Raw genomic sequence first — 25879 nt, forward strand, 5'->3', positions numbered from 1 at the left:
CATTAAGCCTTTAAGTAGCACAGAAAAAAACATTGTATGTAAAAAAAAAAGAATAAAAAAAAAATCCACAGCAAAATTAGCAAGACACTTGCATATAAAACACAAAATTTTAAATGAACAGTGATTATTTTGCTACAAAGCATTATTATAAATATACAACACCTAGAAAGAAGATAATTAATATTTTACTGAGGTAATATTTGTTCCAAGACATATTCTAAATGATATTAAAGATAATATTGATTATTCAAAAAATAGCCTATAGCTTAACCATTTAACAAATTAAGTATTGCATAAACTGCAATATGAAATAGCCATGCACTAGAGCTGGACCCGATTAATATTCTGTCGTGACGGTGGTATCCGAATATTTATTTAGAGATCCGAATATTCGTTTTCCACCCCCATTGGACGTTATGAGCCTAACCGAATATTTGGATACTCGTCATTAATCGGGCCGAATATCCAGAGCCCAGAAACTGCTTTTCGGGTCAGCCCTATCATGCACTTTAACTTAAAAAAAGCTGTAACTTGTACTTACCTGCAGATAAACTTTACCCACCTTTTACTTATTATCAGGATTAGTGATATCAAACAAAAGCACGCATGGGAGTAATAGTTGCACATAACATTTAGTATATGATAGTGAAATCATTGTGTGCTTTTACTTAAGTTAATTCTCAGTCCTCGAAACTTATGTTTTCCACCTTGTCACATTTATACACATTGAAATAATGAAATTATAGATTTTTTTTTTTTTTTACATTTTTTAAATTAGCATTTCAAATGTAGCGTATGTACATAAAAACAGTATATCAATTTCAAAACATGCTTTGGATGGAATTTCCTCTTAACTAGATTTTTACATAATACTAGTGGTACTGTGTGCTGTGAATGGTGACAAGATGTATTGCATATAAATGTATTATTTGGTAGGGATCAGGTAAATTATGGGTATTAAGTTTTTTTTTTTGCACTGCTTTAAAGATAGGTGGTGCCATGTGATTGGAGGACTGTAATTATTTCAGTATGTTGTTAGCAAAACAATGTGGTCAAACAGTAAAAGGGTAAGACTAACAGAGTTATAGTGCTTCTAAACCTAACAGTTTAAAACAGGGCAAAGATAAGATCTTAAATGACACCATAGAGGAGGATTTTTCTGCTCATTTTTACATTATTACGGTATGTGTCTGTTGTGTATTACCTAATCAAGTATGTAGAGAAAATGCTATAGATTAATTCAGGGAGTTTCATTCTGCAGTTTAAGTTGAGTTTTTTACCAGTAAGCCTGCATTAACCCTTTTAGCCCTATAATAATAGATATATTTATTAAAACGCCTGGTCTTGTCGTTCTATTTTTGTCAATAATTGTGTCAGAAAATGCCCTATGTGTAAATAATTAACACCCTTTTTCCAGGAGAAGTAGAACTTTCAAAATCCGTCAAGTATTTACCATTCTTATGTAATTAAATACCTAAAACTGTGTGTTATAAGAAGAAAAGGACAAAAATGGAATTGAATTTTCTTCATCTTTCTTTTTATAAATTCTTGAAAAGTGCAGATTGAACATTTCTGAGATTGCAAAGATCTAATTCAAACTATTTTACAACAACTCAGACAGTTTTACATTTCTGGAGCTTTCTGAGTCCATGTTACAGGCTGTTATATTTGTCAATAGCCAGGCATTTTTTATTTTAGAAGTGGCAGTTTCTGAAACAATTCCTGTCCACCTGAAGACAGAGACCTACATGACACACATCACACATCCAAGGTGTGCTTTTGTGGCACAGAGTGCACTTTTTCCTTGCCAATGCTGTCTTTTGTCTTTTGTCTGTGCACTCATTTTTGTTGGTTAGGATAGGGAAGTGGCCTTGAGTGGGAAGAATCGAGGTGAATCGAGGTGGGTGAATGTTGTGAGTGTCAGGGTCTGCCTCCGTTTTCCAGCAGACTGTTTCTTGAGGCCTCAACGGTGACCGGCTACGTGCGACATCTCCAGCAGCATGAGCTCCACGGCATTGGCCCTGGCTGTGATTCCTTCCTCTGTTGACTGGCCTTTCATCAGGAGAATTTCTAAAAAAAATATATAAAAAAATTCATAATACATGCACTCTTTATACAAAACAAATACTTTTTATTTAAAGAAAAATTGTTCCAAATTCATACAAATAGAAGTAAGTAAGTAATAGGAGTAAGTTATAAATCTTACACAGTAAAAGTAATAAAAGACCATTTCAGATAAACCCAATAACAAAAAATATATGATAACAAAACAACGTTATATAGTTGAAAATAAATGTCGAATGTAAACAAACTTTTACTTACTGTGGTTGAGAAGGTGACAGAAGACATGACTGACTCCTCCTGTTTATCTTCCTCAACAAGTCTACTGGGGACTCTCTTCTCTCGTGTGCTCTTCCTTGACATTTCCTCTTACATTCACAAAACGACCAAGAAGGAAATTTCCAAAAAATGTCGAAAAATCACAATGGCAAGAACTACAAAAACACGGCAAAATACACAGCAAAAAAAGCTAGCCAAAACACGGCAAATAAAACACAGTGAAGAACTCGATCAAAAACACACAAAAACTGCAAAACATGATAAAATCACTTCAGAAAAAATACTAAACTATCGTTTACAAAATTCGGATTTATTTACACAGAATATACCTCTAAAACTTTACTAAACTCCAAGAAACCGCACCAAAAGTTTGACTGAACCCTCTCGCTCTGTCACACAAACGCTGCCTGCAGCTGCCGCTCATTTCCTCCCTCTCCCGGCACTCAGTCATTACCATAATACATGTAATAGCACCAGAAAGCCCCATTTCACAGCTTTCAGGAGCAGTTTGAATGATTAAAATTGCACGAAGTAGCGAGGAGTTACGGTAATTTGAAATACTCAGGCGCCACGGTGTCACCGGTGATGCCTTTGGTTTTAAAAGGGTTAACCATGTCAGTTAACGTTTTTTATTTTTTGCTGACTAGAACAGACTAGTTAGGATAGTTGGGGAAGAAACTTGCCTTACCTCTCTGTAACCTTTCTGATATTTCACATAGGAATCTAGATCAAGGGTGTTCTTATATCCTGCTATCTTAATTAGCACATGCTAATTGGCAACGCGGAGTCTCTTGGTAAGTCATACTTAGGGAGAGCCTGATTCATCCCAACCCGTTGGGAATGGAAATCATTAGGGGACAGTGAGATGTATTTCCAGACATTATTCATAACAGGAAACGTGTAAGCACTCACAATCAAAATGGCCTGACAACACTGAGTCCCAATTTGCAGGCTGAGTTCTCTGTGTAGTGTGCTTAATTTGACAGAAGTCTACCCATTATGTGGAATCGGGCAGTTTTGTGTCTTTGTCACTATATATTTCCTCATTTTCACCAGGCAAATAAGTGTGAGACCGAGTTTTCTCCAAAACAGGAGCTGCACTCATCAGTTTGACCCCCCCCCCGCTCCTGTCACATACGTCACATGAGCGTCACCGAGTCGTATGCATTAATAATATGGCGCTCATAATATTCAGCCCAGCAATGACAGAGCTTGGCTCGCAGATAGAAAGAGGCAGAAAGAGGAGGAGGGAGAGTGTACCCTGAGAGAGGTCAGACCTCGTTTCAGAGACCCCCGTCCACACACACCCCAGGTACTGTGACACTGCCTTTATGAGAGCGACTGGAGAACACAAACCCACCGGATTAGTGTCTATCTCTCAATGTCCCCGGGAGCAGAGCCCATCGGCCGAGACAAAGCAGGGCTGATTGCGTTGTCATCTGCATCACAAAGGGAAGCCTTTTCTACCTGAACCTCTGCCTGTGTGCCGCGCCACACATCTATCAGCGACTGTGGACCCACGTGACAGCTGCCTTTTGTTTTTTGCCAATCTCTGTCTCCCTCTCCTTACATTCTCTCTCTCCCGGCCTGCACCGTCTGTCCACCACGGCCCATATTAACAGTAAAACCCCCTCCCCCCTGCCTTCCCCTCTCAGAGGAAACTAGCTTCTTAGCCTTCACCAGCACTGCCGTTTTCTGTTTTTGCCAGTAGTTACGTGCTTAACGCAGTGTGCATCATCTTCTCTAACTGCAAAGAGCTAATACATTTGTTGTCTTTCCCTTTTCCCCTCTGGGTTCAGCTGGCTAGCTGTAGCTCAGCTCAACCAGCATGAATGCACAGAAGATAAAAGCCCAGTCTCTCCCTGTCATACTCTAACAGGTCTGTCGGTCTCACTCGGACAGAGAGAACACCCCAGCAGAGGTGCTGCCAGTAAGCATGATGTGTTTTATCTGATTAGAGCACTGGGCAAGCAGGCTCTGCTCCTCTTTAAGTAATGACTGTTGTCTTACGTTGTGACCTAGCCACATTAAACAGCCACAACAGAGATAGATTATGCTTCCATTTCTGGATTAACCTCTTATGCCTATATATACATGAGTTTCTCATAAGCCTCATGGTGGCACTGATATGGGTTGCTCTACTTCACCATCATCAAAGAAATTACTCTTTAAAGTCCCCATCTTCCTTTCATATTTTATGACCTGAATATGCACAACTCTTTATCTGTGTGAAATAAAATTTTCATTTTCCGGGGAAACAAAGATCTTTGAACCATCTCAGCCTCCGATAACTGAAGATGAAAGGAACACTTTTTTTAATCTCCTATTGAAGACGTCATATGAATAAATTCAATAGAGCGGGGAATGACGTGAAAAACAGATGGAGGGATGGAAACAGAGAATGACTTTTTCTGTCTTCAAGTGTGATAGTTGGTTTCTATTCACAACTAATTGCATTAGCTCAGAGAATAGGGAATTAACAGAAGGCAATTAACTGATTTGGCCTTTGGCTGTGACTTATCTGGTTTTAGAGCGCCGGAGCTCATCCTTTATTTTCATCGATTAATTTTTTAAATTCAATTCAGTCTGTTGCAGAACCTTGTAAACTGTGCAATATGAGACCCTAGACCTTGATATAATTCTGCAAAATGAGGGAGTAAAATTCACATTGTTGAATGCATAGCAGCCACAGGGATGGAAGGTGTGAATCTGCTAGACCAGGAGATCCCTCACAAGTGGTAATGACATATCTACAGCAGTGGGAGGCAGCAATGCACTAAACCGTGCCTGGTATTTCAGAAAGAAGAAGAAGAAGAAGAAGAAGAAGACGATTCAATGCAGTATTCAGTGAAAAATGTGTTTTACTTTGTTTGGAAAGCATTGCACACAATGAAGAAGAGGAGTTTTTCAAAATGCTGGTGCAACTTTCATTGCATGGACTTCATTCAGGTTTAAAAAGTCAGAATAGCTAATCTGCAAAATTGTGTCAGGTAACAGCATTTGTGATTTAACCCCTTGATGCCCGAATTTATTTACAATTAAATAATGTGTTTTTGCTTTCCAGCTGATGCTAAAATAAGTGGGGATTGTTAATTTATCTATTACACATAGAACAGATATATAATAAGAATAACATATATAATAATTAGGTCCCACTCTGACCGGAAACTGGTGTTTGCAAAAGGTTCCGAGGTATGTATTGAATATGAACAAACTGGCATTGGGTATTGGATACACTGTCCCGGCTGCAGTCTGAATGAAAGTGGTATGTTGTGAATTAGTGACAGTAGGTGTCAAGGGGTTAAGTTGTTTCAGAAAGGGTTTTCTATTTATAATTTCAGTTCTGCACAATGTTCTTAAAATCTTTACCATTAGGACGTCGCTCACAATTTGTTAAATAGGCTTTAGTTGTAAAATTTTTTCCATAGCAATAGCAGCCATTTAGTTGCCATACCAGTGTTTTACCTCTTCAGATACATTTTTATTGAAATCGTACGAATAACAAATATACCAGGATACTGCTACTGTTTGTTAAATTGCACCTTGATATAAATTTGGAACCTAGCACCCAGCCCATAGATTGTATCCATTGCTGTAAGATTTGGTTATCTGTAATAAAACTGTACCACTAATAATAACATTTACTTTATGTCTGAAAAACTGAAGTTCCAGATGGACGATTAAAAAAAATCAACAACGCACTTCTTACTACTTAACAGCTCGTAGTCTTAAAAAAAAGAGGTTAGATATCAATGACTAATTGTCAACAGCAAATGTGTAATTCTTTAATTCTTTTTCTTAGCAACTTAACAAGTATATTCTTCACTGATGTGCATTGTGTGTTTCTAATGGTATTCCTGTGTCATACAACACCTGTGGTATACTTAACCTACTGACACTAGAACAGTGTTTGGAGAAAGAAACGTAAGCAGATCTACGCAGGTACATATTTACACAGTCATGAGCACAAAAGGACATCCCTTTTGACTGATGATACCGGAAGCACATATTAAAAGAAAAATGTTGACCATGATGACATGACAACATTTTGAGTATATATATATATATATATATATATATATATATATATATATATATATATATATATATATATATATATATATATATATATATATATATCCTTTCAACACCATTAGCTAACACAATGTACCATTAGAACACATGAGTGATGGTTGCTGGAAATGTTCCTCTGTACCCCTATGGAGGTATTGTGTTAAAAATCAGTCGTTTCCAGCTAGAATAGTCATTTACCACATGAACAATGTCTATTTCTGATCAATTTAATGTTGTCCTCATTGAAAAAAACTACTTTCAAAAATAAGGACATTTTTAAGTGACCCCAAACTTTTGAAGGGTAGTGTAGATATATATAGATATATACACCTGGTTGTCACCTTATCAGATGCACATTGTGTAAGCTAATGCTGTCTAATACAGCAGCCCGTCTAACTGGTTGTAACATTTAGTTCTTGTTAAAATTCTTTTGTAGAGGTGTTGATTGATTTTTATTTTTTATTTTTTTAGCAGTTCACGCTGTTCTTAAATTGCATCGTGTTATACAGAAAGGTGTTTTTTTTTTTTGCCCACCCTCACTGATTATAGAGGAGTGGAGTAAAATCATGAAAGAAAAATAGAAATTACTCTAATTATAATGCGGTACAGCAGTAAAAAACTGCAGCCTTTAAAATTACCATAAAAACATTAAATCCTTATGAATGAAGCTAGCATTTGTTGCAGGGATCTTTTATTAGATTGCATTAGTTTTAGCCAGGGTGTACCAAACAAAATGGCAAGTGAGAGTAAATATTTAGTTTAGCAGTACAGTGTGCCCACTTTAATGTTGACTGATTCAGGAGAAAGAACCGAGGCAAACGTTGGTTTATTATGATTCTGGTTTTATTTTTGTAGATGTCCGTCAGTCCCTAAAGTAAACCCAAGTCATGTCAACCAAGTTCTAGTCATGCAACAGATTTCAGGTTACTTGGAAGTGACAGCTGGAGTAAACAGTGAACCATGCCACGGTTTATTTGTGAGGATTAATATTCAAACTGAAGCATAGTTTGGATTGATGAAAGACAGGACTTTGCGTTTTTTTTCTTTTCTCTGACCTCACCCCACTGCCATCACTCTACCTCGGATTACAGTTCCAAAATCAGTAGCCTCAGACTCAGCGAAGATTAGACTCTATGATTGTGTTTATGGAGCCCTATCAATTGGCACTTCATTGTTGTCGTTTCACATTCAGCAAAGCCAATGATAAATGCACCATTTGGGCAGGGAGAGCTTACCTGAATTTACATAATCACTTGTCTGAAAGTGGATCTTGTGGAGGGAGCAATCAGCAGCATCTGCCACACTCACACTTGTAAGGGCTCCTGTTATTGCAATAACATCTTGTCTCTCTCTTGTTCCAACTAACAATTCGTTGTTATTTTATTCTAATTTCAAACCTGTTAAAAATTTGCAGCAGGAAATACTTTCTGTAAAACACATGCCCACAGTTCTATAGAGTTGCCAAAGCAAGACCGATACACGTCCTTTGGGATCAATAAAACAATGTCTGGAATCACAATGCAGCCATGAGGTAACGCGGCTTACAGAACGGGAGCCAGGTATATAAGGAGATGGTGAAATGATGACTGTTTTCCATGCCTTCCCCTGGCAGGGGCCTTTCGGGTAGAAATCACAAAGGATCATTTGGGAGGGAAGCTGGAAAATCCATAGAGAATCTCGGGAGACCTGCTGTACCTGTGAAATCAATACAGAGATCCAGCTGAGACCATTAAATGAAATGGATGTCATATGATAGGGTTAAACATGTAGAATATTATTATTCATGGAGTCCAAATAATACAAGCAGGCACGGATGTCAATAAAGGAACCACAGAATGTCTTATATTTCTTGCACCTACTATGCAGCACATACAAGCAATCCATCAAGTGTCTGACCTATTGTTCGCTTTTAAGGCGGAGAGGTATGCAGAGTGGGCAACCGAGGAAGTTAAATAAATTAAAGCTTTATTTGATCTGTGTTTCATTGTAGTTTATTACCAAATAAGGCACAGTAGCAGATAAAAGTTGGCAGCTCTCAGGTAGCAGGAACTCGAATAATAGCAGACCACCAACCGCTACGGCTTTAATATTTGGGCTTTCTTTCCTTCAGTACATGGGAGAATCGTCCCTAATCTACAGAGAGACTTCTTTAAAAGAAATTTAAAGCTGTTTTGATAAAAATGTACTATTTGATGATGTCAGGACAAATTATTTATTGTATATTGATATACACTACTGTTCAAAAAATTTGGGGTCACCCAGGCAATTTCATGTTTTCCCTGAAAATGGACACTTTCATTCATATACTAACATGATTGCACAAGGGTTTTCTAATCATTTAGCCTTTCAACACCATTAGCTAACACAAAAGAGTGATGGTTGCTGGAAATTGGCCTCTGTACCCTTATGTAGATATTCCAATAAAAATCAGTTGTTTCCAGCTAGAATAGTCATTTACCACATTAACAATGTCTAGACTGTATTTCTGATTCATTTAATGTTATCTTGACTGAAAAAACTGCTTTCTTTCAAAAATAAGGACATTTCTAAGGGACCCCAAACTTTTGAACGGTAGTGTACATTACAATAGTATGCAGTACTTTATAAAATGAATAGTAAGGCATTTGAATGTGTTCTAAATCACTTAATTTTTGTGTCTATTACATGCCAGAAAATTGAAAGAAAATATACAGTCTTTGACTGAAGGTCACAATTTGAATTTTGAAAACCCAGAGGTGTTAATTTTATGCATTAACCTCATATAGGATGAATAAAAGCAGAAAATCCTCACTAAAAAGCTCAAACCAGGGACTGTTCAGACATATTTACTTGCAAAACGTTCATTTTATGTCATATAAATGTGGGCTCACAGTCACACTGACGGTCACTGAATGGCCTTGAGCAGTTGAGCTGCACTGACAGCGTGCAGGAGTTTTTCCACTGCACTGCACAGCAAGGTAATGTTGTCTGTCAGAAGCACTGATGAAGCTTTGCTAACTCTGTGATTGTGTATTTCATTCGTATTTCATCAACTTCCACAATACTGGTTTGGCAGTCGAAAGCATGTAATGTGAAGCAGTGGGAAAGTTTCAGTTTGCATTTGCAGTACCTTAAGAAAGACTGATATCTCAGAATACAAATTGAAATTCAGGAGTATAAATGTACCCCTATGCTCTGAGATTCCGGTAGAAGCTACAGAAGTACTGAGAGCTGAACACAGACACACAAACAGAGCTTTGTCTCCGGTCTGTGAAACAGACGCATGAGGACCACTGCAGTGCGGTTAAACATGGCTATCCTCTGTTGTGAGGGAGGAGTGCAAATGTATGTCATCCTGGTTTGTCTTGGCTGGTCATGCAGACGGATCTGGGCAAACAGAAAGACTGATTATTTTTATTTACTGTTGTTTGAGCAAACCATCATCTGTTCTGTTATAGAGCTAAGGGAGGTACATTTTGACTGCTGATGATTGTATTTTTCAATTTATTTATATGAAAATCTATACAATGCATCTTTATTACTCCGCCAAGGAGCGCAGCAGAGTTATGTGACGATCAGCGTTAGTTTGTCTGTCTGTTTGTCTGTCTGTTCACAACATTACTCAAAAACGGACTAACAAATTTGGATGAAATTTTCAGGGAAGGTCAGAAATGACACAATGACCAAGTGATTCAATTTTGGCAGTGATGCGGCTTATAGTTTGGATTTGTTAAGAATTTCTGTATTATTGCGAGATCGATGTCACTAACTATGACTGCAAGTGAACACTACATAAGCTGCCTGCTGACAATCACATGATTGCGATCCTACTACAAATCCACCGCTGCAGACCATGAATTGTTTGAAGATTTCATCTGTCGGAAATCGTACAACGACTGAGCAGTCTTGGCGAAGTACTGCACTCTCTGAGGCTTTTCTTGTTTGTGTTGGCTACTATTTTTACAACATAATAGCTATTTGAATGAGCAAAACCTTTAAGCCACTACATGGGCAAAAACACAATTGTCTCGAACTAAAGTACAACAAACATCTGTCTTTTGCGGATTCTTTTATCCAAAGTGACTTACAGTACCATAAGGGAATGGATTCATTTATGGCATGGGTGGGCTCAGCAGGGAAGGAACCCCAAAAACGGGTACAGTAACTCGCATGCTGCGCTTATTGTGGTAACACCCCAGCCTGATTACACCTCTTCTGAGCACTTTTCAAGCTGCTCCCCTTTACAAATGGTTTGACACTTTGTAGTGGTCAAGGCCGGCACACTGCATGCTTGTAGTGCCTGTACAAGTTGATGGGGCTGCTGTTAAGAAGCCTGCCCATTTGGTTAACTGGAAAAACATGTCTGGGATTCGGGGTTTGTCCACATCTGTGTGGTACTCTGGAAGGAGTGTGTATCTGGGGGTTGTACAGCTCTCTGCGTGGCACTGAGTGATGGAAAAGGTAGAGCTGGACCTCACTTCTCTCACTCTGCTGACACATAGCCTTTTATATTGCTAAATGCACATAACAGTATATCATGAACAGATTTCCCTACATGATACATGCTAGCAGACACACACACCTACATTATAATCCAGCTTGGTGGCTATTTTTGCTGCCAATTAGGAGGAATAGATGAAGAGAGAGAATATAAATCCTTGCTCCAGATGTCCCTTGGGCACACTGAACTCAACAGAGAAAGGCAATCGTTGTTTTGACGTAGCTTCGTTTTGCCTCACTGAGCAAAATAGAAAGGCTTTGGGTCATTTTACTATGCGACTTAACTTTTCTTACTGCCATAAGAACCAGTAAAATAGCACATTACGCAAAAAATGATTTCCTTTGATCTTAGTGCCTACAGTGATATGTTCTATTTTTGAGCAATAGAAATTTAGACCCGTATTAGTGTTTAGTGGTTTTCCTCCTTACAGACAGATTTTTGGTATGAACATGTACTAATCTCTATTTCACAGATACTAGCATGCTTATTTTCTGTCCCTCCTACCCTGTCTGTGTGTTTTGCACACACAAAAGTATGAACGCTTCTGTCTACACTATTTCATATTCAACATCTGCAGGTTTGGGCCGTCAGGCTTTTTTGGAATTATGGCATTAGCATGGAAACCAGAGGCCTGAAGCTGGATTAGTCAGGGAAGTGTGAACACAAGGTTAGGGCAAAGATAGCCTTTCAGCTGACATTTTGTCATCATGCTTTAACTCCTGTATATCCTGTCACTGTACCTGGTAAAATATGCTGTCACAAAAAGAAAAATGAGTGCTCCTTTTACTGTTTGCTTTTGTAGATCTATTTTTTTTCTTTCTCTTTTTTTGGGTATTTTGGCACACACATCTGATTTCAGTACATGTTACAGCCTGAGGCGTGTGTCTTGACAAGATTTAACTTTCCTTTTGCTGAATGAAGATTATTGTAACTGGCAGCTTCTAAATGATTTTGGTTGAAAAAACATGGTTGAAATCGCTGTTAACCTAAGCACAAGGTGTGTACTGAACTGACTTCACTTCAGCACATACTGAATCTGCTGCGACTGCAAATGAAACACACGTTCAACATGTTTCTATTTCAGATGTTCGGTATCCATAACTTTCTCTGCATGCAAACCACAACACAGACGATAAAGCACGTAGCAGCACATTTATCAAGTTGAAAATGTCAGCGTGGCAACATGCAGCATGAATACAAAAATAGTGCTTACGTACTATTAGTGATGAAATGAGATGGTGCTGGAATTGTCAGGCGGACAAACACAATCCAAATTTTAAGCGCGTGGAGAGCATCTTGACCCGCAATAAATGTGCTGCTTTTAATGTTTCACTGCACTCCAATCACTGTACAAATGGATAGGATGATGAGCTAGCTTTAAAAAAACATGGGTTTCAGCTTAAATGATGCACAGAGTAACAGCTATTAAACAGTGAGCAGAAAATTTATTTCAATAAGAGATCTAATGTTTTAAGCATGGACTAGCCCTCCAAACACTACAATGATTATGCCATACACACGGCTATTTATGCAAACTGATGCATTTATTGTGCCACCACTTCAGAGAATGTAGAGGTAGAAGTTAAGCTAGATTATACCTTTCAGAAAGTGATTACTTCAGCAAAAGGAAACAGTAGATCTCAAGGTTTTTGCCTTTCCATTGTAGCAAGGTGGTTGGGCTAAGAACTGAAAGCTCCTAATCCTTCAGCTGACAAAGGAAGTGTGTTAAACTTCTTATACTTGTTACACACTTAGACCTATGATAGGTAGGTGGAGGGCACTTCTCAACAGCTCACTACTCATGCCCTCATTTCAAAACACCACACTTTGCTGCCATCTTTATCTCCTTTGTACTGCTTCAGGTCTTAAAAAACAGCCTTGCTCACTATCCTCTGTCTGACCAGCCGCCACCTGTCATCCCAATGCTAATGTGAAACATTAACAGCCTGGGAGCCCGAATAGAAACACACCACTTCATAGAAAGGCATTACCTGTCACCCTGTCTCTGGATTAGGACTTCTCCACTGCCAAATGATTTAAGGGTCTTTTGCTGGGTTGTCAGGAGAGACATGACTGTGCCTGTGGCCATAAAGAAACATGTGCTGCTTTTTTTTTTTTTTTTTTTGAAAGGCGTCAGGCAGGCAGCACCAGATGTGTGTGGTGAATGGTGTTGGGAGGTTTTTTTCTCACTTGAGCGTGTGTCTGACGCCGTGTACAGCTGCACAGAGGAAGAGTTAAGTCCGTTTCACAGGGAGTGAGGAGGAGGTGAGAACCAGCAGGCCTAATTGAAGCGGTTAATGGGCTGTCTGAAGCCTTCGCTCTAACCAACAATGCAACAACAATTCACTGAATTAACTGTGATGAAACAGCTCTTATATAAAGACACGATTTTGGCCAAGACAAGACAGGGGATTTTTTAAGATATAAACACTGGTTGATGAATAATGTCATAACCCTCCTCTGCTCAAAACTTTTCATTTCTACTCAAGCAAGTTTCTATCGAGGCTGAACATTTTACTTTACCATTTTATCTTTAAAACGAAATGCTTAACAAAATCGGCTCTGACATGATTTAATTTGCTTCCACTGAAGCCTTGTATATAGTTTGTGTAATCTAGTGGCATTATTCTGGCAAAAGAATTTGGCTGATCTTTTTGCTTGTCATTTTTGTTTTTTAGATGTGGAATTCCCTGAAGACATAGTTCAACATTAAAAAAAGTAAATTTTCCCTGTCGCATTGGAACACGCTTTCATGTGTTTTCACTTAAAAGTGCTAAATACATGGATAAATAAGAGTATTTTTTGCTGTTTTACCAGCCTCAGTTGGTCTCAGCCCTGTCTCAACCACATCCCTCCCAAGCCCCATTCCTCTCTGCCTGGCTTTAGTCCCGGCATAGTTCTTCTTCCCAGCTCTATCTCTGTTCCTCCCACTGCAGCCACAGCCCAGAACCCTGCTCAACGCTCAGTTCCAACAAAAAACAGACTCAATGGGAGGGAGACTATATGCACTGTGCACACACTGAAACCTAAAGCTGTTTTAGAGGGAACTGGACCAGTTAGGAATCAGTGTCCCAACTGGTCTTTCTGGCCACTGGCTTGTTGGAGTGTTGAATGAGTGTGGGAGTAGCTGGGAGGCTGTAGAGCAGGTGGGGTGGTACTTTGCTTATATTTAACATCACTGACATGGTGAATTGCTCCTTTGGGATGCACGCTGGAGAAGGTGCAAGGTTGTGTCTGAGGCAAAGTGTGGCTGGGTTTAGTGAAGAGACATCCATTACATCAAGGCTCTGCAGCTGCAACGCATATTTCCCAGCATCCATGGCTGGCTGGCACTGTTGTAGACGTCCGCTGGGGAATTGGCTGTGTGCAAATCATGACTAAATATACACAAGTGGACTTGAGAAAGAGACATACTTGAAATATGATGCTCTTGAATAGCTTTAAGTCAGGTAGAAGATAAAATAATGAAGTTACCTTACACAAGATGTAGCCAACACTTGTGCATTGTAATGCAATCTGAAATAATGTATAAATCTACAACAAGCTACCTACTTGACCAAACACGACAGGTAAATTGTGTTACGTGTTGCCTTGCAATCAGGCGTCTTTTTGCAGCAGATGGAACTATTTGTCGAGAGAACATTTTAGGTAAAAAAAATTATAATAAGGTATTCATAGAATTCATGAATATGGCCTTGAAGCACTAACATTTCAGAAGAGTCTCTTTACAGATACCATACGTAAAAGGTGGGAAAAGCAAATGATGCAGAAACCATGAAACAATGTAGACAGCATTAATCACATTTTGCAGTGAGCCCTAATCACCTGGTTGCAATTAAAATTCTTAACACTCTGGCTAGACGGTGTTTTAACCTCAGCGTCTGACTCTCACATGGTTCTGCAGAGAGTTTTTGGAGTACACGTAAACATAACAAAAAAAAAATTTTTTTAGCTTCATTTTTTTTCGCTCTGTAATGAGTTTCAAATGAAAGTCGGGCCTTTGGCAGACTTCTTATGGTTGCATTTTGATTCAGCCAAAAAGCTTCTTGCAAAATGCATGAATAGTCAGTGAGAGTTCATTCATACAATCTCAGCGACAAGCACTACATTACAGAAGATAATCTCTATTTGAATGATCAGCTTTTCTTTTTGTGCTTTTTTTCAGTTTCAATAATTATATCTATCATAGAAAATGTGTCTGTTGACGACAGTTTGGACTGAAGCCATGATTATTCTATGTGATCTTTTACGTTTGACAAAAGGTCAAGAGCAAGAAAACAAGTCATTATGATAAGAACCTTTGAATACACTTGAATATCGGTGGGGATATCATTCTGTGTATTGAAATGTTGTTTAATGTGAGAAACAACAGTTAGACTTTTAATATAATGATAATTTTGCATTATTGCTGTGATTTAAAAAAAATATTGCCAAGACCACATTAAATAAAAAAGTCAGATTTAGTTTAGAAATACATTCAATAGTTTGGGGTCACTTAGAAATGTTCTTATTTTTGAAAGAAAAGCAGTTTTTTCATTGAAGATAACATACCAGATAACATAATACAATCTAGACATTGGTCATGTAGTAAATGACTATTGTAGTTGGAATTTTTTAATGGAATATCTCCATAGGGGTACAGAGGAACATTTCCAGCAACCATCACTCCTGTGTTCTAATGGTACATCGTGTTAGCTAATCATGTTGAAAGGCTAATTGATGATTAGAAAACCCTTGTACAGTTATGTTAGCACATGAATAAAAGTGTGAGTTTTCATGGAAAACATGAAATTATCTGGGTGACTCCAAACTTTTGAATGGTGGTGTATTTAATTGCAAATCGGATTGAACTAAATGTATAATTGTTGGTGCATGTAATAACTACTTCTTTAACATCTTATTTAAGTGATTTTTATTCAGCTGCTGCTGCATAGAAATGCATTGCCGCAGTGAAGTCTAGAAAAGCACAGATCTCTTTGCAAGTTCTTTACTGGTGATTCTCAGACATTTTTCCTTCTCTAAATGCAAATAGCACTGATTCTGTTGCTCATTACTGTCCCCTGCTTTTGCGTGGCTTTACAGCCACTCAGCCAATGCCAACAGGAGTTTACATGGCTGTGTAGAAGTCGGATGTGATTTTCAAAGAAGACCATCTGCACAGAGGATCTTTTGCTCGTGCGAGCAGCATATGCCTCAGTATGTAGATAACAGGGCTGGTAAACACGCTTTGGTCCCTGAGTGAATTAACCTGTCAGGACACGCTCCCCGTTGTCCTTCTCCTTGGTTGGAGACTATCTGACAGTGAGAGGTTAAGTCTCAAAGCCCCCCTCTGTCCTCCTTAAAACATATACCATCACACACGCACGCACGCACGCACACACACACACACACACACACACACACACACACACACACACACACACACACACACACACACACACACACACACACACCAGATCCATCAGTAGAGCATGAGTCATTAGTTCCTTTTTAGCTCCCTGGCCAGTGGACTCAAGCTGATTGCATATACTTGACTCAGGTCTGGGATTGCTGAGGGACTTACTGCAAACAATAATCACATATTTTTGTTGGACTGCCGGATCCTGAACTGACTGCAACCAACTGCCTTTTCCCTGTCAGCAGGAGTATTTAATGTGCTGATTATGGAAGCCAGGCTTGGCAGGATGTGGTCCGAGCAATATATTACGCAGACGTGATGAAGTTTAGTACAAGAACCGTAGGAAGGAAAATCATAGCTAATCTCCTCATTAAGATAGCACAAGTCAGCATGCAATTTCTGTCACTCTGTGCGCGCTTCCTTTACATATGTAATGGCAGCCAGCACCAGGAGACGGACTCAATGTGGATTTTCTTATGTGGATTAAGCTATTGTTAGGTTTTGGACAGCGTCTCAGCAGATGTTGGTGTGCTCACTTTGTCGTGAGCACATGATCTGTATTTCAGAGAGGTAAGCAGATCATTTACATGTATTACACAGCTGAGTAAGTTTAAGCGCTCAGCACCTTAAATGGAGAATATCTATGAGATCTAGGCGAAAGATGTGCAACATAGGAAACAATGAAGTGGTGGAAGGTGGTAAGATTGTATATGCAAGATTTTTCATAGACAGATAGATAGATAGATGATTAGCATTCACAGGGTTATTTTATCCCTTGGCAACAGAAACATCAAGGGAAGATATATTTCTAGAATTTCTCTGTAGTGTGTTCTTACACCTTTGTTCTTTTTTTTTCTCCATACAGTTAATAGTGACATGTCTGCTTGGGTTAACATAAAGAACTCTGCCCTTGTTTTCCACTGCAGAGCTGCTTTCATGTCAACTACAAGCAGATCGGCAAGGGATTTGGCCAGCTCTGCTTAATCATTGCCTCACATCATGCTCTTCTTGGAACAGATAAGCACACTTAGATTGACACGTTTATGATTCACGGAAAGAAATCTACAGATTACAGCACAGATTTGATCTATAAGCCACCGTGCTCACTGAAGGGCCCCGTTATTTTATTTCTACTGTGAGCAGCGATGCTGGCTTTGTTGTGCTGATTTCCATAATGTTCACAGGTGGTAGAAACCATGTAAGGGCTGCACTCTGACTGTTATTGTCCCAGACAGCTAATCAACAAGCCATTCAGCCAACTAAACAGCAATTCAGCTTTCTCAGAAAATAGATGACCAGCTACCTCACTAGTTATTTAGTAATTTACCAGCCAATACTTGAGTGAGGCAAAATCAGATGGATTCATCTGGTCAGGGAATTCTTGTGACTCTTGTACTTAAGCAAAATTTGTGTTATATGATTATTAAAAAAAGACCTCACTGTGTAACACATAAGGCATTTTGCAGTAGGTATTAAATAGCAATTAAATTATACACTGACTTCCCAGGATAAGTCAGATAAATCACTTCCTCTCCTCAGCTATAAAACTATGTAAAATAAATGTGTATTGCTGTGTTATCAGTTTAACAATAAAATCAATCTTTTTAAAAAAAAATTTCTACAATAATTGCTCATTCAGTATGCATAAACAGTGGAGAACTACCATGTTCAGAAATTAAAGTACACAGAACAGACTACAATATTTTACAGGACTTTTCTGTTTTTTTGCCAGGGATGTATTTATAAATGATGCACCTGTACTAAATATCTGTTGCTTACCTTTTCACGTTTGGATTTGTATCTCTTCAATCGCTTCTGTGAACTAAAAGTACATTTTTCAGAAATAAAATGTAGGATGACAGACTGGTAGAACAGTTTATCAATGCCACAGAATGACTTGACTGTTTGTGTCTATATGATCTCTTGATCCCCCCTCAGGCCAACAGTGGAGTTGATAGCATCCCTTTGCATTTCCATTACAATATTAGGTTCTGCATATTCTCAACTGTTAAAATTGAAGTCATTCTAATTAACAGTTTGATGCTAGTGGCAAGGTAATATTTAGCTTCATGCAGACCTGATAGATGGGCTTGGAGCTCACCCATGCTAACACATATCACTGGTAGTTTAATGATTGACAATTTTTTCTGTCAGTTAGTAAAGCCACTGTATTTAAGTCATTGATTAGTGTTTTTGGTGCTGAGGTTTCAAATGCCGTTTCCCAATTTAAAGCTGTTGTGGTGCACTGCAATAAGAAGCAGCTAAAAATAGCCACAGTGGTCCAGTCAAAGAAATGTTGTTTGGTTGCAACATGCTCTGTCTCTTTCGTCTTTCTTTCCTTATTTAGAAGCAAAGTGAGTGTCGGAGTTGTTTGGAAAAAGATCGTACTGATGACGGTACATGCTGACATTAAATATCCTCTATAAAGTGTGCTTGCTGTGGCTGCTAAGTTGATGGAAAGTGTACGAAGCAAAGGTTAGGATTAGCGCCTCTCCTGTATGTCAGAGAAGTAGAAAGTAGATTGAACAGACCACACCAGTATGACCAGTGAGAACAAAGGTGATGACATGTATTTGGCTTCCACAGTTTCTCCATGATGCTTGCGGCTCATTGAAAATATGCACAGTCATGTTTCCAGAGGTTTCTAAAGCCTCAGACCTGCAGCACTGTTGTACACATTTAGTCTAATATTGACTTCATCTAAAATGAACATTAGTTGAGTACCTTGCTGTTTCTGAATGATCTCTCCTCCCTTTTACATGCTGCTTTGTGTAATAGCCAGTATCCACAGAATGAAAGCATTTAACTCCAATCAATGGGATTCATGGCTGCTTTAAAAGGCAAAGGTGTCTTTTCTCTCTTGAAAGTGCTGTTTTGGCTGTCTTCCAGCTTACATCGGACCAATAGCTGTGTATGATGAATTGTTATTATCTTGGCAGCCTGCTTAGGATTCACACTTCTTTCCAAGTTTGAAAGGGCTGCAACATCTCCCTGCATTAAGCAGTGGAGAAGCGGATTTTAGCAAAGTTTTACCTTCCAACTATATGTCATGTCTTACTCTACAAGGATAAGACCAGACAAATATAAACCAAACAAATGCAGTTTGAGCTAGGGATTTATTGGACAGCTTACACGCATCTCATCCTTACTTTCCCGAGCTTCTGTTCCATCTCTCTTTTATGCTTCTCAAATTCAGGAAAAAGTAATGGCGTTTGTGAAGCCATTAGACAGTGAATTTTCCCCATTTTTTTTCACAGATTAGCTCACACAAGCAGAATAAATTGGGAGCAAGTGTCAAGGAGTGAGTACTGTCTGGGTTAACAACAATTTTCTCTCTGGTTCTTCTCATGTGGAGGAGAGGGGAAAGGAATGTACCACAAGGGTATTGCCAAGAAGATGGAGAGAGTTGTTTTATCAACTTCAGCACTGCTTTTTAAGTAGTTGCTGCTGACTTTGACACTGTGGAGTTGATATCTGTCAGTGAGTGGTATGTGATGCCTTTTAGATCCAAACCATGGCCAGGGAGTGCTCATTTTATTGGATGACCAGTGTATCCTGTGGGAGTGAATAAAGGGATACGAAGAACATAGCGTTTCTAACCAATGTTTACTAAGCTCCTTTCCATGTCTAGTCAGAGACATCGTCTGCAATATGTTTATGGTCAGGGGAAATCCTCACTCAAGTGCGGGGATTTTTCCTTGATACTGAATAGATTAAAAAAAAATCAAGTCTTGCAATTTGATAACATTTGAGTTCAGATCAAATCAGATGAATCCAATGGATTGCCACCCCGGGTGATGCACAAAGGTTGGGATCCTGACCTTTAACTCTCTCTCCGCTGATGAGACCTTCTCGTCATTGCCGGTGGGAATGAAAGGTGGAAGGAGGTTAAGACTATTGGATGACCCAGGAAGCTATAGGAGGTGGAAAGCTATAATCAGCTTCACATCTCTCCAAGGCTCAATAGTGTACTGTGTCCTTGTATAACTGTGTCGTGTAGTTGTTAGACTGAAATGCGCATAGCTGGGATATGGTCCAAGCCTCGATATGGGACTCCCGAATATGAGATTTCATTATCTGATAAAGACAGATTGAACTTTCCCAGCAAATGTATTTATTGTGCTCAGGACGTAAACTGGAAATGGAATGCTTCCAACCTACACCAGGATAAGTGAAGTTACTATTTGCAGTGTGGCAACTCATATCATATTTTTTCCTCACGATTGCTGCTGTCATTCAGAACAGTCTTTTCTTGTCTGAATATAACGTGATCTTTTTTTTTTTTTTTAAAGTTATTTTTTTGGCCTTTTTGTCGGCTTTATTGGATAGGCCCAGTGAGAGAGAGACAGGAAACAGGGGAGAAGAGTCGGGGAAGACATGCAGCAAAGGGCCGCAAGCGGGAATCGAACCCGGGCCAGCTGCGTCGGGGACCAGCCCCTGTACATGGGTCGCCCGCTCAACGCGTTGAGCTATACAGGCGCCCATAATGTGACCATTTTAAAAACTTGCATTTGCATTCACCCATAAAATCTACAAACAGTGACTGGAAAGGAGAAGTCATTCCTCAAAAAAGTAGCACTAAAAATGGATCCAAGGGTCCGCTTTATTATGACTCATGCTATTTTTGTTGCACTTACGTTTCAGACATTGTTATACATGAATTACACTTTAAGAGCAGGCTACTGCTTAGCATGAAATTGTTAAAAGACCAACAGTGAGAAACCTTTCCTGCCCCTCTCTGTAAGCTTCTTGCAAACGAAAGCTTTTTTTTCCCCCCACAGTAAGTGCTGGAGTTCATTGAAGAATAAGTGAGCAGTAATGTATTAGTGCATGCAGCTTTTGAAATGACAGGAAGTGATTCAATTGATGCTGAATTATGTTTGCTTTGCATGTGATGTGTTTTGTTCAAGAGCCTTCATTTTGTGCTCTGTGAAGGGATTTGCCCCACTGCTCAAGAATGTGGTATTGTTATTGTTAGGAATGCTCATTCTCAATGTATCACGGTGAATTTAAAATAGAAAAGGAACTAGAATAATATTTTAATAACCACTTTCCATGATTGTAGCTCATATCCTGTCAAACTACAGTCTTATATTGAATAAGAAAGTGAAATGGTACTTATTATGTGCTTTTAGATTTTTGGTGAATGTCAGGATTGATTTTGAAAAGGGAGTGGGGTCTGGGTTGCTGTCTATAGACTGCGCTTGGGAGCTCATTTGCCTAATCTTGGGAACTAGAGTGGAAGCTGTGTATAATGAGGACTAAGGCTTGTCTGGGATGGCGATGTGGGGTTGGGGTTGGGGGAAGCGAGTCTGAAAGACATGAAGGTATTAATCGGACAAAGAGGCAACGGAGAAGTTTATGCAGATAGAGAACGCCTGTGGAATGGTCAAGCATTTTTGCATTTTGACTGCCTTTGTGCAAGTGCAAATCAAAGGACAGGGGAGAAGCAAAAGAAAGGATGGAATGGAGAGAAACATTCAAGTTTTCTGGAGGCTCTTCTTGAAAACTTTTTTTTGCATGTTAGAGCAGCAGGGGCAGGTTGTGATGTTGCAGACTATGCAATGTGTAAGTTTTCTTGGAGGCGGAATTGTTTGGAACATATTTCAGCTTTGTTTATCCCACAAACAAGAAATCTAAAAGCTGGCATAATAATAAAGAATCTGATTATGCTTTCTGGCAGAATTGCACATTTTTAGTAGCTGAAACGGACTGAGTCAGGATTGAGGGAAATAAATTCCAAATGTTTTATATTCATGTAAGAATGCTGCTTTCGCTGGTCAATTCCAAAGAAATGCATATTAAAAGTGTTTAAACGAATGCCTTTCCTGGGAGATATTATCATGCATCATACAAAACCCTCTCATGCATGAGGGGATTTTGTGAAGTGGTTGATTCATCAATATTTTAACAAAGCTGTGTTTCAGATACAGTAAGCCTTAATGTGGCAATCTGAAAAGTGAATTACAAAAAAAACAAGTTTTTAAAGACATTTTGATGTTTTTTCTTGCTAAAGTATGTCCCCAATGATGTTCATTTCATCCAAAATTACTACAACTTCTTGTCGCCTAATTTTCCTTAAAAGATTCCAAGCGCTAACATATTTGTGTGGCATTACATTACACAAGGGGAATAATTCATGCAAAATTACTTAAAAATATATTTGAAATATTTGGGGAAATGTAATCATGTGATCTAACTTAAACTCCTGCTTAATGAGATTTATTTGATGCTAGCAGAGCAGAGCTACTTAATTCTCAATTTCTCATTTTAAGCCCAAGTCTCACATAACCCCCTAGGAAACAATGCAGCATCATTATCAAGCTGTTTAGTTTCAGTGAGTTATGCAGGCTCTCTGCCCATGTGTAAGTCTGCATGCGTATAATTAAGCTCCATTTCCCACTCAGGGATATCTCAAGGGCCATAATAGCCTCCACAAACACACAGATACACTTTCTTGTGAGTATTGACACATGGCCTGTCCCATCCACACTCAGGCCACTGTTGACGTAATTTGGTAATGATACAGGCATTATCCAGTGTAATCTAGCAGTAAATTAATTACAACCCGCAATCCCTCATTTCCCTCCGCATTCCCACAGGAGCTCACCACAGTGACCCGCAGTGAATCTATGCTACCTTTACCGCACAATAGATTGAGTCATTGCGGTCACGCTGTCGAACGTGTACAAAGCACACAGAATCAAAGAGTTGCAGGGAAAACCTCCAACCATGTAACCTTGGTGAGGAAAAACCTGATCAAATATTCAGTTTTCCATTCGTTTGCATAAAATCTGCCAACGGTGTGAATGCATTACTGTGTTGTCCTATTGCCAAGGTCAGCGTACATTTCAAAGTAGCTCGCAACTTTCTGGAAATTAATTCACCCTCATAAATAACAATTAACGGCAAAGCAAGTTTGACTTTGCTGTAATTAGTTCTAAAAGATGCCCTCAGAAATGTGGAGAATGTTGTTTAAACATGACATTGGAAATCTTATTAAAGCTTAAGGGTGAAAGTGGGTTTTAATTGATGTAAATGCAATCATTGTCAGTTTGTGTACTCATCAAAATTTTGAGGCGAGAGCCAACATTGTCCTTCACACAAAGAGGCACCTCATGAGTCTTTTTGTGTACAGAAAGGATGCAATGAATCTGCTGCGTTCCCCAGATTTGTTTCAGTTCTGCCTTGATGCCTTTGTGCTTGTTGACGCCTTAAGTTAGCAGCTCTAAAATGGGAGAATGCAGTGATGATTTTCTTACTCAGCTTCGGGGTATTGTAATGGCTGTCTGCACGCACCAGGCTGACAGAAAGCCGTCCTCTGAGTCAGCCAAGTAATCCAAGATTAAAATGTATATACACCCATTATCAGGGAAAGAGCAAGGGAATAGGCCAGGCACCCAGAGTGCCGAGCACACACACAGCTCAGCATAGAGGGACATAAGGTCACAGCACTGGGCAGGCAGAATGTGCTCAACGTATGCAGGCACACACCCCAGCACAGAGAATACACAGGAAAATTAATGCACACACACACTCTCTCCCAGAGATAAGCTGTGGCAGCACGTCGTCAGGGTAACTTGGCCATCCATATCATCAAAACACGAAAGCTCCATTAAAATTTAAGCTCCTCAAGAGCTGCGGCTTATAGACTATGACATTATATTTGTAATTTCTGGTATTTATTTGCTGCTATCTCAAGGAAAGCGAAAGCAAAGAAATGTTCGCTGTAACTTTTCAAGCTGTTCAAGCTGACACTGTTGCAAAACAAAGATAACACAAGCAGAGCTTTAGCTACCTACTTGCACTCTCATTTTAGAGAGTCGCATGCTTTGCATACAAGAGCTGTCTGACAGTCTGGCAAAGAAGAATCTCCAGAAATAATTGACAAAGGAAACGGAGCCAGACGCGCTGAGACTGATGGGGGGGTGAAGGAGACTTGAAAACTTTACTGTGGATAGCATACTGTTTGTCAGAAACACATTATAAGAGAGTACACTATGATCCCTTTCAGTTCGGCTTTTTTGCTTGATGTAAATTTTTTGCATGTCAGACCAGTCAGTAGTTTCAGATGGAAAGTTTTGCGAGGGAGACATTAATTCTCTGAAGTCTTCTTCACAATGGGCAATCCTGGTTGTTGTTGGTGGAAAAGAACCTCAGTCCTTCAAGATTTAAAATAAAGCTATGTAAAAAAAATTAAACGAGACACTTCAGGTCATTGAAGATTTGAATGTATTCACTGTCAGTGTGATGACAGAGTTGATGTTTTGGAATTGTTGTATTTTTAAGTTGTCTGGACACTGCCCGAGCATTTCTATTCAGCCTGCACAGATCCAGACACATTTTTGCAGATGTGGTTAATTACATACTGCTTCGAACAATTAGTAAATGGGTCTGACAGTAACCTCCATGCATTAATCACAGTAAATTACACAGAGGAAGGCACAGCACAGAGGTTCAATTAACCTTTTAGCCCTTGTCTGAATGTGGCGGATGGGGCTGGTTATTCAGTGAAGGCCTTCACACTCTCTCAGGTCACCCGGGAGAGAGAGAGAGCGAGAGGCACCGGGTGCCACAGTGGACTTATCAGAGATGCAGTCTGTCCCTGGCTACACCTCCCCACCCTGTCCTCCCCCACACTGTCCTCTCCAGGCCCAGACCCCACCCTTGGGAATCACTGAGCTGTCTGGAAATCAAAGCGACCTTTGTGTCTTGCGGTTTTTCTCACAGCTGTGGTGGCATGTATTTCCAAAAGAGTTGTGCCAGAAATTCCCCCCCTATTTATTTTGTTTAATTTAGCTGATGGTTGAAGCTGACTTTGCGATAACCACCAGTGCAACCTGGCAACTCTCCGGAGAAATCAGGAGCCAGTGTTGGGGATTCTCAAGGCTATCTAGAATGATCTGTGATATCTGCAGCTTGCCGTGATTGAGAATATGAAAGACCTCGCTGTCATTGGCTTGGCTCGTTGAGTGTGTCTCAGAGCAAAGGTTTCAAATTATTCTCTGGCTTCTGAAATGCAGTAAAAGCCACAGAAGACATGCTTCATTCAGGAAGCCAATTTGGTCCGAGATGTGGCCATGCTATCAGTATATCTCTAGTTTGGTTCCCTGATGACTGTGTGGCTTTCAGAGTAAATCTGTGACATTATTCCTTAAATACTCCCACCTCATTACCCTGTAGAGCAAGACACTGATCCACTGTTTCCAGTCGACTAGCAAGCTTTAAGGCTTATGCTTCCCTTCCCCAGCTGCTTTCCTGCCTAGTGGCTTTTAAATCGGAGTGTTTTCCCACTCAGTCTGCTTGGTTAACATTTACCTTTAATAACACTTATCACAAGGCTTTTACGCGACTCTGGGTAATACTGTACATCTGGATATATTGCTCTCTTGCTTTCTATCACTTTGTCAAGGAAGGAATGCAACTGCTGGGTGTCAGATCAGAGGGGTAACTGGAAGATATCAAATTAGCACTTAGTATTCCTACACCCACATTTGGCATTTTTACATGTAATACCTTTAGTCACTGTAGATTTATAACCCACCCTGAGGAAAACTGTTCAGAAAGACAAAGCGACAAAGAGGGAG

The 25879-nt window shown here is 39.4% G+C and overlaps 1 protein-coding gene and 1 long non-coding RNA gene across 5 annotated transcripts in view; one reads left to right on the forward strand and one right to left on the reverse strand.

Moving 5' to 3' along the window:
• The window catches only part of ephb2b (eph receptor B2b), a 136395-nt gene that overhangs the window by 5938 nt on the left and 104578 nt on the right, over positions 1-25879 (forward strand). The window lies entirely within an intron of this gene.
• On the reverse strand, positions 1516-2733 carry LOC129348927 (uncharacterized). Its single transcript, XR_008601691.1, has 2 exons — positions 2323-2733; positions 1516-2070 (listed from the first exon to the last, which is right to left on the reverse strand). It is a non-coding gene; the product is annotated as an uncharacterized LOC129348927 (long non-coding RNA).

Source organism: Amphiprion ocellaris, chromosome 5 (genome assembly GCF_022539595.1).
Source record: "Amphiprion ocellaris isolate individual 3 ecotype Okinawa chromosome 5, ASM2253959v1, whole genome shotgun sequence".
NCBI lineage: Eukaryota > Metazoa > Chordata > Actinopteri > Pomacentridae > Amphiprion > Amphiprion ocellaris.